Source organism: Aedes aegypti, chromosome 1, assembly GCF_002204515.2.
Source record: "Aedes aegypti strain LVP_AGWG chromosome 1, AaegL5.0 Primary Assembly, whole genome shotgun sequence".
Taxonomy (NCBI): domain Eukaryota; kingdom Metazoa; phylum Arthropoda; class Insecta; order Diptera; family Culicidae; genus Aedes; species Aedes aegypti.
In genome coordinates, this window is record NC_035107.1 from 60,950,432 (window position 1) to 60,964,706 (window position 14,275).

Here is a 14,275-nt window from a genome sequence, read left to right on the forward strand (position 1 = left end):
AGAACATAAGCAGAAACGGATGAAACAACACCTGAATCCGAGAAAGCGCGTTGAGCAACAGGAAACCAACAGCTCAACAGCCTCGACGATCAACAAACCCCCACCAGAAGATAAAAAACAGGCTAGTCTAAGCTACGGTGAAATGACCAATCGCAGGAGAGTCGGAATAATCCCAAAAGGCTTCCCCACGACCCAACTTTCAACGACTCAGCTGGACGTTCTCCAGGAGGCACTGCTGCTTCGGGTAGAACAACAACGGAACGCGACAATGAAGCCCAAGTTCTCTAACCTTATCTACAAGTCTGGCCATATGGTTCTTATTTGTAAGGATCAGGAGACTGCGGAATGGGTAAAGGAGATAACACCTGCATTAAATCCCCTGGAAGGCGTTGAGTTGGTTGCAATGGATGAGGATAAGATTCAACGTCCAGAACTGATTCGAGCCTTCTTCCCTCAAAGCGCACAATACACCGATAATCGTATCAAAGCTCTCATCGAGAGTCAGAACGATCTGATAACCAACAACTGGCGTGTCATGCAACGGCTCACTCCTAACAAGCATGTGGTGTGTAGATGGGCCGTCCATGGAAAAACTCCTTCAATCCAAGTTCATCCTCAACTACCGCTTTGGAGAAATACAGTTGAGGAAAGTAAAGAGCATAACCCCAAACTCCAATGACAATCCAACTGGACAGCCGACCCAAGAGAAATCTGAGGAGGCCTCTAGTAGCATCTCACAACCAACTCCCACCATACAGGCTAGCTTGTCTTCCTCTGATGGAAAAGATGCATGTTTGACCTCACTTCCTGGCTTAAGCGGTGTCACCTCAATGGCTCCCAATAAGGGCAGTGGAAATGTCAAAAGTGTAAAATTGACCACAGGGGATAAACCAGCAGGCCTAGGTAAGGGAAAGGACATAAACCAAAATCTAAAACATCCCCCAAAATCAAAAGTTGATGATCCGCAACATCCAAGGAAGGACGGCAAACGTCCGGAAAATGCGGAACGCCTCAGCAACGATTAAAATCCTCCAAGTGAATCTCCATCATGCTCAGTGCGCAACAGATGTGCTTTGCAGGAGGTTCACAAAAGAACACCTTTTCGTGGCACTGATTCAAGAGCCATGGGTCAACAAAACTCGAATACAAGGTATTCAACTAAACTCGTGTAGGTTGGTATATGATGACAGCCAGCTCTCTTCCAGAGCAGCTATCCTAATACGCAATGATACTAAATGTTTTCCAATTACAGAATTCATCAAAAGGGACATCGTGGCGGTCAGGATGGAGGTTTCTACTGCTAGGGGCAGTACTGAGATCATAATGGTTTCGGCGTATTTCCCTGGCGACGCAGAAGACATTCCTCCTCCAGAGATGGCTGCTCTTGTCTCTTACAGTCAAAAACACAACATCCCCTTCGTCATCGGTTGTGACGCCAACGCTCATCACCTTGTATGGGGAAGTACAAACACAAATATCAGAGGTGAGCATCTTTTGCAGTTTCTTTCCTCCAAAAATATTGAAATATGCAATGTCGGTGATAAGCCTACATTTGAAAACATCTTACGACAAGAAGTCCTTGATATGACTTTATGCAGTCAATCCATCTCGGATAAAATAAAAAAACTGGCATGTTTCTAGTGAAATATCTATGTCAGACCATAAACATATAGTCTATGAGGGGGGTCTAATGATTCAAAAGTCGTTTAAAGATCCCAAGAAAACTGATTGGGAAACCTACTCAGCTATTCTCCGTTCTGAAGACTATATAATAGAGCCGAATATTCAGACTATTATACAGTTAGAAGCAGCTTCGGATTCTATTAAAAACAAAACTCTAAATGCTTATCAAGAGAGCTGTCCGATCAAAACAGTTAATTCGAACAGAGATGTTCCATGGTGGAACTTCAACCTTGATAAACTCAGAAAAACTGCTCGGAAGGAATTCAACCGAGCCAAACGCACTTCTGATTGGAGTCTATACCGAAAGGCTCTGACAGAGTATAACAAAGAAATGAGACGAGCAAAACGGAAATCATGGGTTCTCATGTGTGAAAGCATTGAGAAAACTTCCGTAGCTGCTCGACTTTATAAAACTCTTTCGAAGGATCACTTCAATGGTTTGGGAAGTCTTCAAAGGACTGACGGTTCACTCACTGTGGAACCTCGTGAAACACTGAGTGAAATGCTAAGAGTTCACTTTCCTGATTCAATTCCACAAACGAGTCCAAATGCTGAAGGTGCCAGACTTGACGTCTCAGTTCCACGCGGGTTCCTATCAGGGGACTCAGGAACAAAAAGGGACGCAATAAAGGTTGCCAAAGAAGCTTTTACTCGCGATAGGGTTGTTAGGGCAGTGAGATCTTTCGAGCCATTCAAATCTGCTGGCATGGATGGAATCTTCCCAGCGCTTATCCAAAAAGAGGAAGAGACACTGATTCCACACATGGTAGAGATTTTTAAGGCAAGTTTAGTTCTGGGACACATTCCAAACGATTGGCATCAAGTTCGAGTTGTCTTTATTCCAAAATCAGGAAAAAAGGACAAAACCAACCCTAAAGCATTCCGACCGATAAGCCTTTCCTCGGTAATGCTTAAAATCATGGAGAAGGTATTATGCGAGTATATAGATTCTAAATTTATGAAACTATGCCTCTTTCTAAATCCCAATTTGCTTATCAAAGCGGAAAATCAACGGTCTCAGCACTGCACACGCTAGTGAACAAGATCGAGAAAACCTTTAATGCAAAAGAAATCGCTCTTATAGCATTTCTTGATATTGAGGGCGCGTTCGATAACGCTTCTTATTCGTCTATAGGTTCGGCAATGTTGAGGAGAAACTTCGACCCATGCATTGCAACCTAGGTACATGCTATGCTAGCAAATCGACAGATCTCATCTGAGCTGAGTGATTCGCGCATTACTGTAATGGCTACAAGGGGATGCCCTCAAGGGGGAGTACTATCTCCCTTATTGTGGTCATTAGTGGTGGACGAACTGCTAGATAGCTTAGAAAGAAGGGGTTTTGAAGTTGTTGGATACGCAGATGACGTAGTCATTATTGTACGAGGCAAATTTGACAGCGTTATTTCATCAAGGATGCAAATTGCTCTCAATCACACACTTTCCTGGTGTCAAAAAGAGAAACTAGGAATAAACCCTTCAAAAACAACAATTGTACCGTTCACAAAAAAAAAGAAAGGTACAACTCCACCCTCTTTTCTTGAACCAAATACAATTAGTTTACTCAAATGAGGTCAAGTATCTTGGCATCACACTTGACGCAAAACTAAATTGGAACACCCATCTTCAAACAATCATAAATAAAGGTCTCAATTCACTCTGGGTTTGCTCAAAGACCTGTGGTAAAACATGGGGTCTAAAACCCAGTATGATCATGTGGATCTATAAAACAATCGTTCGGCCTAGAATAACCTATGCGTCCCTTGTTTGGTGGCCTAAGACAAAGGAAGCTACGGCTAGAGCTAAGCTGTGCGAACTTGTGTGGGAATGCATTCTTGCACTGAAATCCCTAGCTGAACGCAATCGAGTTAAACTATATTGGATCCCAGGACATACGGGTCTAGAGGGTAACGAAATTGCCGATCAGCTAGCAAGGAATGGATCAACCAATATGTTCATTGCAGGGGGCCGACATGATGGCCATTTTTTGTTGCCTCTTATTGAACGCAAGCAGCGCTCACTAATACTATTACGCTATAAGCAATGCAGTTGGTGTTAATGTGGGAAAACGAACCTAGGCACACAAAATCTATGCATATTGTTCGTTATTATTTCCATAGCGTAGCTCGCGGTTTAAAATAAAAGTAAGTTGCATTTCTATTATCGTGAAAAGCACAATGAAGTGTTGTTTTCCTTCTTGTGGTGTCGATTTTCATAATCTGAAGAACAATTACAGTCAACTCTCCATAACTCGATATTGAAGGGACCATCGAGTTAGGGAGGTATCGAGTTACAGAACACTAAATCAGTGCAACTGCGATTCAAGGGACCATCGAGGTAGCCATGAAAACCAACTTTTACTATGGTTCTCTAACTCGATATCGAGATACGAAATATCGAGTAAGGGAGAGATGACTGTATAACGATGATAACATTTCGCATCATAAGCTTCCAACGAATATCGATGCGCGGGATCGATGGCTAAATGCCATTGCTAACGCGGATAAAACCACTGTTAAGAAAACCGAAGACTTTCAATGCACATTCTCACATACCAACTATGCGCAGTTTTTGTCTTGTTTGGCGCATTTTGTCCCATTTTCTCTTATACGGAAGGTAAACATTCAACAAATATATGAGTGTGCGTGAGAATTGCAACTGGAGTATAAATTTATGCTACCGATAAGAAGGCACAACAAGACCTGTCAAATACCATATTAAAAAACTATGATGCCATCCCTCTGGTTCATTGGTCCAGAGCCATTCCTTGGCATTTCAAACCCTGCACTAAACACGGAATTGAACAACTGGTTGTTCGGTCAAATTCAATCAAATTGGAATACAGTTTCCAATGCGAATCAGTCCAAAAGTTTCGTAACAATAAACACGACACAAACACAAAAACTTATAGGTCTCAACAAAAGGGATCTCAGAACATACATCGGTCTAATAACTGGTCACTGCCCAAGCAGATACCACTTATACAAGATCGGTGTCGTCCAAAACACAAATTGCCGTTTCTGTGACGAGACGGACGAAACCTCACAACACCTTCTCTGCTCTTACAGTGCACACATCCATCGTAGGTTCAAAATATTTGGCAAGCACTACTTACAGCCAGCTGATATTTGGAACGCATCCCCCAGGGAGGTGGTTAGCTTTATTAGGCTGATCACGCCAGATTGGGGGAACTACAACACTGCAACCTAGGACTTCTGCCCATCAATGGCAGATGGTTCAAAGTTCAGTCAAATGCACAAAGTATTCCGGAGGCACATTTGCTACTGGAAAACATGTACATAGAGTAATAGGGTATATCACAATAGTCCTAACAAATGGACGCAGTGATCCCACACCCGACAGAAGAAGAAAGGGTTACCATGTTTGCTCTCACCGGTAAAAGCTCATTTTTTTCAAATCTGTAAAGAGCTAGGAAACCGATACGAAATTTATGTACGTCAAGGTGAGCCGAGATTCACGAACTGTCACTGTGAGCCCGGATCTTAAGGTGAAACATTCGGAAATCGAAGATGGCCGCACCGTTTGAAAGTTGGCTTATACCTTCTGGTCAGATATCGGATCGTCAGACTGGGGTTGGCATTAACGCACTTTTCCTTGCTGCGCAGCTGAGGATCCCTATTTTCAGTTTTTTCTTATAGGTCTGCTGACAAAAGTTGTCAAGTTAGTTTTCACATTCAAGGTTTCCTTGTTGGTATTGAGCACGCTACAAACTATTGTTTTCGGCATCTTTAGCAATTTAGCCAAGTGTTTGTGCACAATGTATATTCTTCTTTCGCGTCTCATTTGACGTTATTTCTGAACTTGCACATGTTTTCTATACAAGGGCAAACAAACCACCGTCAAAGATTTTCGTCTCCCAATACCACTATGGGCGATCAGGTGGTCAATAATCGAAAAAATGACTTGTTCTGATAGGTTTTTCTTTTACATCATTCCATAGTGAACACTTCTATTCTATATTTCTGGAATATCAGGGCAAGATCTATTATAATTTTATTGAAACAGTATGTCAAAGTTAGAGTTTTCAAGAAAAATAACGAATTTAGTACAAACACAAGAATGGAATATACTTCATAATTGTAATATTTTATGAAGATCTTTACACATTGTCCGAAAGCTTATTCAAAAAGCTATCTTAGAAAAATAAAATGAAATAAAAATTCGTACTTAAGGTCGGATAAATGCGGGGAGTGCACTGGAAAAAAAAAATTGATATTTTGTCTACACATCCCATACTTTTTTGTCCCAAGTTGTCCCAGGCTAAAATTTATTTCCAAGGTTACTTTGAGATGTAAACTAAAGGATCGTGGAGAATTTAGCTACACAAATTTGCACTTTTTAATTTAGGGCTTTTTGAATTTTTCCAAAATTTTTAAACATTTTCTACTAAAACAGCTATAAAAATAATTCACAGAATAATTGTATAACGCCAAATCATTCATAATATCATTTCTATGTAAGTTCTAATATTTATAATGGTTTGCATAACGTTATCGCATAAATGGCTAGCGTCATTTGCAACAAAACTCATCATTTCGATTTAGGCCGTATTCAAAAGTTAGTCTAGAAAACTTGTTTTGAAAATAAAACATCAAATTTGTTTCACAAAATTTATAAATACGACATGAGATGGAAAAAATATTTTTGGCCACCAGTCTGTATGGAAACTGCCCATAGTGAACACTACACTGAGAAGAGCGTTGCAGTTGAAAATACTATATTAGAGGGTTAAATTAAATACACAACGCCACTTGATTTGTGCAGACTAAATTTGCACTTATTGCAAATATTTTGTGCATTCAATTTTACCATGGCACCATTTTGATAGTAAAAATTACCATATCATGGTTAAAAACTTGCAGCAGGCCAGAATCGAACCGTGGATCTCTCGATTGTCAGGCGCGAACGCTTACCGCTCGGCTATCGATGCGGTTGGATCGATATGGAGCAAAACCCAAATGAAATGCGTTCTTGATAGCTCAATCGTGATTGGAATAGTAAATTTAAAAACTTGTTCATTGTTCTCCTTACTTCAACGCTTTTTTCTGTGTAGAGGCGTGCTAGCCAAGGTATCTAGAAGGGAGGTAGTCCAATGTGTCAGACAGCTGGCGAGTTTGTTTTGGTTGTTTGGATATCAGATGCATGGCGTGACATAGTAGGTATAGTATGTTTTTTTTACACCCACATCTGTGTGGTATACGTGGCAAAGTACAGTCAAAGCTCGTTATAACGACAACTTTTATAACGACAAAAGCTCTCTATAGCGACATTTTTCGGTCCCATGAAAAATATCTCAATGTTATATCTATTCTCTATAACGACTTTTCTCTATTGCGACGGTCCCTTGCGATGTCGTTATAACGCGCTTCGACTGTATCTGAATTTACTTCACTGTGTAATGCACTGATAGTAGAATGACTTAACTTACGAGATAAAGTTACAAGAATATAACCGTCATCGTCAGACGGTGACACCGTGGCGCATCCTCTCTTTCATCGGTAGACCATCGGTGGTGGGTGGCTCTCACCCGCTGCACTATTTGAAATTTCTACATTTACATGCATTACATGAAATTGTAAACCAATTTTTCAAGTAATCTGCTTTTCTTCGACACAAAACACCGGAATACTACATTAAAGACGAAAATTTGATTCGCGACAAAATGCTGGAGAAAATTTTCACTTCACTGTGTTTATGTTTGTTGGAGTAAACATTCCTTAACAACCCCATAGAAACGGTTGAGTACACAAATCCGCCAGCTAGCCAACTCGCCAGCTGTCACTTCCGCCTTCCCCGCAGCTAACCACACCGCGCACCCACTGACTGCTAAGATCGGTAAACCTGTCATTATAATAATCTTGGTGCTAGCGGTGCGCGAGGGGCATCAGCTGTTATTTCCCTGTAAAATGCAATTGAGTTAAGTCTGCATTCTGAACCATCTTACCCTTAGTCGGCGGAACGCGCTCGAGTCCGAGGGAATGTTTATGCTGAGCGAAGCTCTTAGAAGCAGCGGCCTCTGAGTATGGGTAGGTGCCCCGATCGTGTGTTGTTGGGGCTCGCTCAGCGTTTTCCGCCGCCTGTGGTGCCAGTTGCTTTCGGATCGCCTCTTGGGAAAGAGAGAATGTATCACTTGGTGTATCGCGGCTCCGTCGTGGACACCCGTTTCTACGTTTGAAATACTTTTTTTTTCCTCCGCGCTTTCTGTGTCTGTCGTCGCCGTCTTTGTCGCTTCTAGTGAGTTTTTAATCAAGTTGGGGCTTAGAGTCAGTCCAAGCAAGCAAGCCAAGGAGCTCTAAACAGTGTCACCAGCGAGAAGCGCGACAGCAATATACGCGGGCAGCGTCAACGCGCGCGCAACAAGAATAGCAATAGCGGAGTGTCGTTTCGTGTCGTGTGGTAGACCGCATATTTAGGAGGAAACTAGTTTTCTTTCATCGCGCGAGGGCTGCCTTTTACATACTTTCGAACGTTTTTTTTTGCTTCCTTCGCAAGACACGAACGCTGTGTGGACAAAACGTTTCAGTGTTTATCCCCTTGGCGCCTTGTACTACATACCAAACGCGAACCAGAGACCCCGGATTGGGTCGTGGCCTGAGGAAAAGCGCTTTTCATCGATCATCATCAAACGTGCTTGGTTAGTTTCATTTTGGTACAAAAAATGTGAATATGTTCTTTTTAACGTGAACTGTCAGACCTGCGGAGTCCAAGTGTGCCATGCAATGGAATGTGGCACCTGATCAGCCGCAATTAGAGTGTATCACCAAAGCCAACATTGTGAAGATTCCTCAAACGAAACCACCGTCCAAATTTGAATCAGTGTCATTCGTAAAGTGCAATTTCCGAACTTCTCAGCCAAAAACCATACATTAAATGCAAAAATTCACGTTTCTGCAGAACCGCTTTGGCGAGTGGCAATTTTAAGTGAAAACAAGTACCCGATCAACCAACCAACCAACGAACTAGCGCAGCAACAGCAACCAGAAACAGCAACAACAACATCAAGAGCAGCAAAAAAGTGGAATGTTCAACATTCTTTCGTCGTCTATGTCAATCGGGAGGTGGGGTTCCCACCCACCACTGCCACCCCGCTAATACCGTCTCTCTGCCACGGTCTCTCTCGGTCACCGTGCTCGCTTGAGCACAGACAGCGATGCCAGATTTGCGGAAAAAAGAGTTTCTATGGATTTACGGTTTTCGTAGATACAATCTACCACCAATGTTTTTTTGCTTCTCGAATCAACGGATTTATTATTCTATGAAAATTTATTGACGTCTTTGAAATAGTGAAGAAAAGTGAGATTCAAATTGATTCGTGGTTTTTGGCTTCGGCAATATTGTTTGACTCGTTTTAAGTCATTCACGCGTATGAGAACTGTTACAATCAAACTTTGCTTTTTTGTGTGTTATTATTTACTCACAATAGTTTGCTGCTTTCCAGCATTTTCTTTCGGATTCGTTTGTGGAAAAATAGATGATAGTGATGATTTTATAATCAGAAGTGTAATACAGTAATGTCCCGATTTTGTCAGCCCATGCTGCATTTAGGGTTGACAAAATCGGAAAAAAAATCAAATGGTTTCAAATTTTATTTTAACTTAAAGACTTAGTTTTATGATTGTGTTAATAAATAACATTATTTTCCCCCTCCATTTTCAATGTACCGTAATCCAAGGTAACATTGATCAGTTTCTTGGAATTATTATAAATTTCAAATTTCAATATTTCGGTCATTAGATGATTGTATAGACGTGGCCAATGTCATAATTGACTTTATGCACTCAATATTGCCAGTATAGACGTGTTTAGTCTGACTAAAATAAATATAAATTTTAGGCTGACAAAATCGGATGGAAAAGGATGCTTAAATCGAGGGTAGACAAAATCGGATCAAAAAGGGTGCAGAAATCGGGAGTAGATAAAATCGGGGGTAGACAAAATCGGGGGCTGATAAAATCGGGTCATTGCTGTAATGGTACATTGCTTCGCATTTACTAAATATTTATCTTCTTAAAATTGTTGGCCTAAGGATGGACACATTTTTGAATCATAATCATAATGTGCTCTAGACAAAAGAGACAGAGTTAAATTATGTTGCACCATTGTGATTCCGACAGCATCCTAGAATGCAAAAGAAATTTATGATTTTAGTGCAGATGTAAACATTCTCGAAGTTCTCCTTATACGACTTCATGCTGAATAAATGCGCTGTACATACGAACGAAAGCTTTTATGCGATTTTTTTTTACAAACAGATTTGGCAAATTTGCTCAGCTATTTTTAAGCTGTGTTGGCAGCTTTTATGCATACCGATCATTGCTTTGTCTCGACTGTTATAGGACGAGTAGCTGCATAACATCTTCGGAAGGCACTTTTTCAACCATTTGGCAACTGTTGTATAACTTTTATACAGCTTCACTGTATTATAGGTTAAATATTTGTTTTTTCAAACTGTTTCACAGCTTCCAGAACTTAATTCATAAGTATCTGCATTTAACGTTCCCAACATTACACAATTAGAATACCCGCCAATGCTTGGGTTCGACTTGCGATAGCTTTTGAAGTTCCCGTCCGGAATACTGAATATTTTATAAATTTCTGAACACTTTTAAATTATTGACTTCTTGACACTGTTTTATTTCATTTTAAATCATAATTATTAGGGTGGTTCAAATAACGTTTTTGTTCCACATCGCTCATTCTATTCAAGTTCAAATTCTAAGTGCCCTCTGAAAATGTCAGCTCATTTGGATAAAAAAAAACTGAGACTGTACAAACTCTTCAAATATTGTTTGGGAATTACTTTGCGAAAAGATACTTATTCATTCAATCAATTACAGTGTTCGCCCATGGACTCTTGAGGGTTAGTATTGTGCTGCTGCTGTTATATACATTTATCAGCTATAACTTTGACGAAGAACGTTTTCAAATCGGACATCTCAGTAATAAGTTATTCGTTTCCATCCCAGGGTTCGTAGAGAGTCACTTTTAAGTGAATTGATCACTTTATTCGACCTGGTCACTTGACTTTTTTGCAAGAATTCTGACAAACTCTTTGGATTTTTTGTTGCTATTCCTAACCGTCTTTGGCTTACCTTCCTTAGGGGATTTGATGAGGTTCTTTCAGGAGGCAGGTTTATGATTCACTCTATAGCCACAGATTACTGCAGAAGGTTCACTAGTAATTTATCCAGCAGGTCTGACAGATATTGGTCGTGGATTTCGTTCCGAAGTTTACCAGAATCTTCTACAAAACTTTTTCCAGATTTTTTAATATTTTACGTTGAAAATTTCTACGAAATATTCAAATTGAAACTGACATAATGTTAGCTAGGATTCCATATCTTTCTTGACACTTCTATTTCCTAATCAATTTTGGCAATTTTTCTTGCAAAATTATGTTTTTTTTTTCATGCGAAGCCAGTGTTTTATATGCACCATAGAAAAAAGGCTAGGGGGGCAAATCACTACTGGAGCATTTCGCTTCATTCACTTAGAGGCGGGAGGTTTTTATGAGTTCTACTAATTAAGACTTAGCCACAAGATGCACTTTCGAACAAAGAACCATGATGACATTTTTTGACCTCAGTTCATTTGGTCCATGGCAAAAAACAACACTCAAATTATACTCCTGTAATCGAACCCCAATCCTCAAGATCGGAAGTCGAGAAGCTAAACATCATGGCTATATCACATATGTAATTGCATAATATAATTTCGAATGTTGTTTGAACCACGACTGCATTGATGACATTTGTTAGCTGTTTGCCCCAATCATAATTCATCATTGAAAAGCAAAGCTACTATGTTCAATGTTGTAACATGTCAACAATGGAGCTCTGCACTGTTTTGAATTTGCATGGGATTTTGACTTTTACTGGCCTTGTTGTTTACAAGTTTCACAGAGGAAAGAAAGAGAAAGGAAGATTTTCATGCAGAGCCCCATTGCGCCATTCGACAGCAGCTCTCAATGCCGGGAAATGCGGAATGTCGTATTTCCGACGATTTGTTACAATTTATCTGTAATTCGGATATGAAAATGATGTACTACAATAATGGTCATTAAAGGCAAAGGAATGATACTACGGTTGAATTTTTATGATTAGGCATGGGGTTAAGAATCTCGTAGAACGAAACTGTAGACCAGGAATGTATATTTTACAGGTACTTCAATGAACAGAAATCAATTTTATTAGGTCAAAATCATCTCCAATTGGCATACACTGTTCTCAAAAATTGTAAAGTACTAATAATACGTTCAACAGGTGGTATTTGTAGATGAAAAAAACGAATTTAGTACTATACCATTCAATTCCACTAGAGTTTGTATCCTTTGACAGATACGCGTATTTCGACCTCAACTGTAAGGCCGTCTTCAGTGTCGTGTACTAGACTCGACTTACACGACACTGAAGACGGCCTTACAGTTGAGGTCGAAATACGCGTATCTGTCAAAGGATACAAACTCTAGTGGAATTAAATGGTATAGTACTAAATTCGTTTTTTTTCATCTACTTATAGGTATTCCACTCAACAGCTCGAAGATTTATTATCATCCGGTGGTATTTATTTTGATTTTCGTTTTTCCAAATTCTCGTTAGAATTTTTGAATGTAAAAAATAGCCAAAAAACACAAATTCGACTTGAGGCACTTCCTAATCTTATCCAAATTGGATGAAAATTTGAGTGGTAGTTTGTTTTAGTATTGCAATTAGGACTAGGGGGTGACTGGTTGGATCCCAGGAATTTCGATTTTTGTGAAATGGTCTAATATACATGCATTGAAAGCGGAATCTAACGAGTGGAAAGAAAGAACATTATGTGCTGAAGAAGTTTTTAAGTGGTCCACCTTCTGGTTCGCTTCCTTGCTTAGACAGACATCTGGCTCTTGTTCAAGATTCATGCATTCTTCAACAGGTGAACGCTGTCCAGACTAATTCGTTGTGGCAGATTTAATGGATTGAATTGAGTTGAATGGAATAAGTTGGATGCCCAGATAGAATAATTGCAGATACTTCTACGTTTCTATTGAAGGATATCACGGGAAGTAAAGTTTTGGTAATTTCAAGGAATTCTTCAAAGTATTCATTTTGTTATCGTTTAGGGTTGATAATATAATATACGGGATCGGTATTGAACGCATGACATTCTGCTTAGTAAGCAATTTATAACCGATCACGTCATAGGTTAACTGGACAAACTTTATGTCGCGTGAAATAACAATACTTCGTTTATGTATTAATGTTCCATGGATCACTATTACACTGATTCAGCAAATAATTTTCCTACCCCTAACTTCTTAGATTTCGCTTACTGTGATCGATCTTGTAGCAATACATGCATATTCAATTTCAAATGACTTTACATAGGTACAGTTATTTCGGTTGTTCCAGCAAATATTTCTTTTTTCGCTTCCTCTGCCATACAAAATTCGGTTTATGGTGAATATATTTCAAAGCGTTGATTTTTTATGAATACTTTCAGAACTACATACATACATTTTCAGAACTTTCAATTCTGCACATTTTTGCTGAAGGTACCAAAGAGCTATCTCTATTATTTTTCAAGTTATGAACAATTTTCGTTTAAAAACAATTATTTTCAAAATTTTGTCAATCTTTTCAAACAAAAAACGTCCTCACAATTTTTTTTTTACTAGAAATAGAGAAAGACATAATCTTTCTAATGACGACAAAAGATTGAGAATCCGTTTGCGCCTTTCAGAGATATCGTCATTTGAAAACAACATTTTTTTCGAAGAAAATCTCTGATCTGTAACCATAAGAGATACTGTTCTATTTCGTTCCTTCGTCAAAAAGTTGCGCAATTAAAAGTTGTAAAGGTGCTCGGAACAAAGTTTTTGCGAGAAATTATCGTATAATTTCAGTACCACCTTAACTAATTTGTTTGAAAAAATCATAACTCATGAACCATAAGTGATAGAAATTGGGGTTCTTCGACAGTTGCTACAAATTTATTGTTCTAAACTCTAAAGCATTGTAGAACATTGTATATGCCTAAATGCGTCAGCAAAAAAGTTTATATTCTGATCTCGTAAACCATTTGGGCCACCCTTATTTCACATCAGACGAATTTAATGTCAATCGGTCAGTCACAGAACTCGACCATCTTCGATTTGGCATCAATTTTGCATATATTTTTGGTATGATACAATAAGTGTTTTCCATAAAAGAAATTGACCATTTTGACTCGAGAATAACTTATCAAAATGGCCTATAAATTGCTGCATGCAAATTATTCGAAACTAGTGCTCCCGGCAAACTTCGTCTTGCCATCAAGTAGGCTGTTAAAAAACGTCATGACACGTCTCATTCAAAATGACAGTCCCATCCACTCTCATTGTTTCGAATTTCCCGGTGAATATCCTGAACTTTTTATACACACAAACACGTCGGAACACTTCAGGAACATAATTATGGAAGAATTTTTCAAACCTGATAATTCGTTCTCCAGCCATTTCGTGACATACAAACACCACTCCATTTTTATTTATATAGATATTCTAACTCCGAAACTGTCAATTTAAGAGAAAAATGTTCTATGAAGAAGTTGT

General features: G+C 39.3%; 1 protein-coding gene across 1 annotated transcript in view; it reads left to right on the forward strand.

Annotated features, from left to right (window-relative positions):
• The first annotated feature begins 7,763 nt into the window (after nt 1-7,763).
• The window catches only part of LOC5568968 (protein kibra), a 138,905-nt gene continuing 132,393 nt past the window's right edge, over nt 7,764-14,275 (forward strand). The window contains exon 1 of the mRNA XM_021837307.1: nt 7,764-8,338. The gene's annotated coding sequence lies outside the window, so the exon portion shown is untranslated. The remainder of the gene's footprint in view (nt 8,339-14,275) is intronic.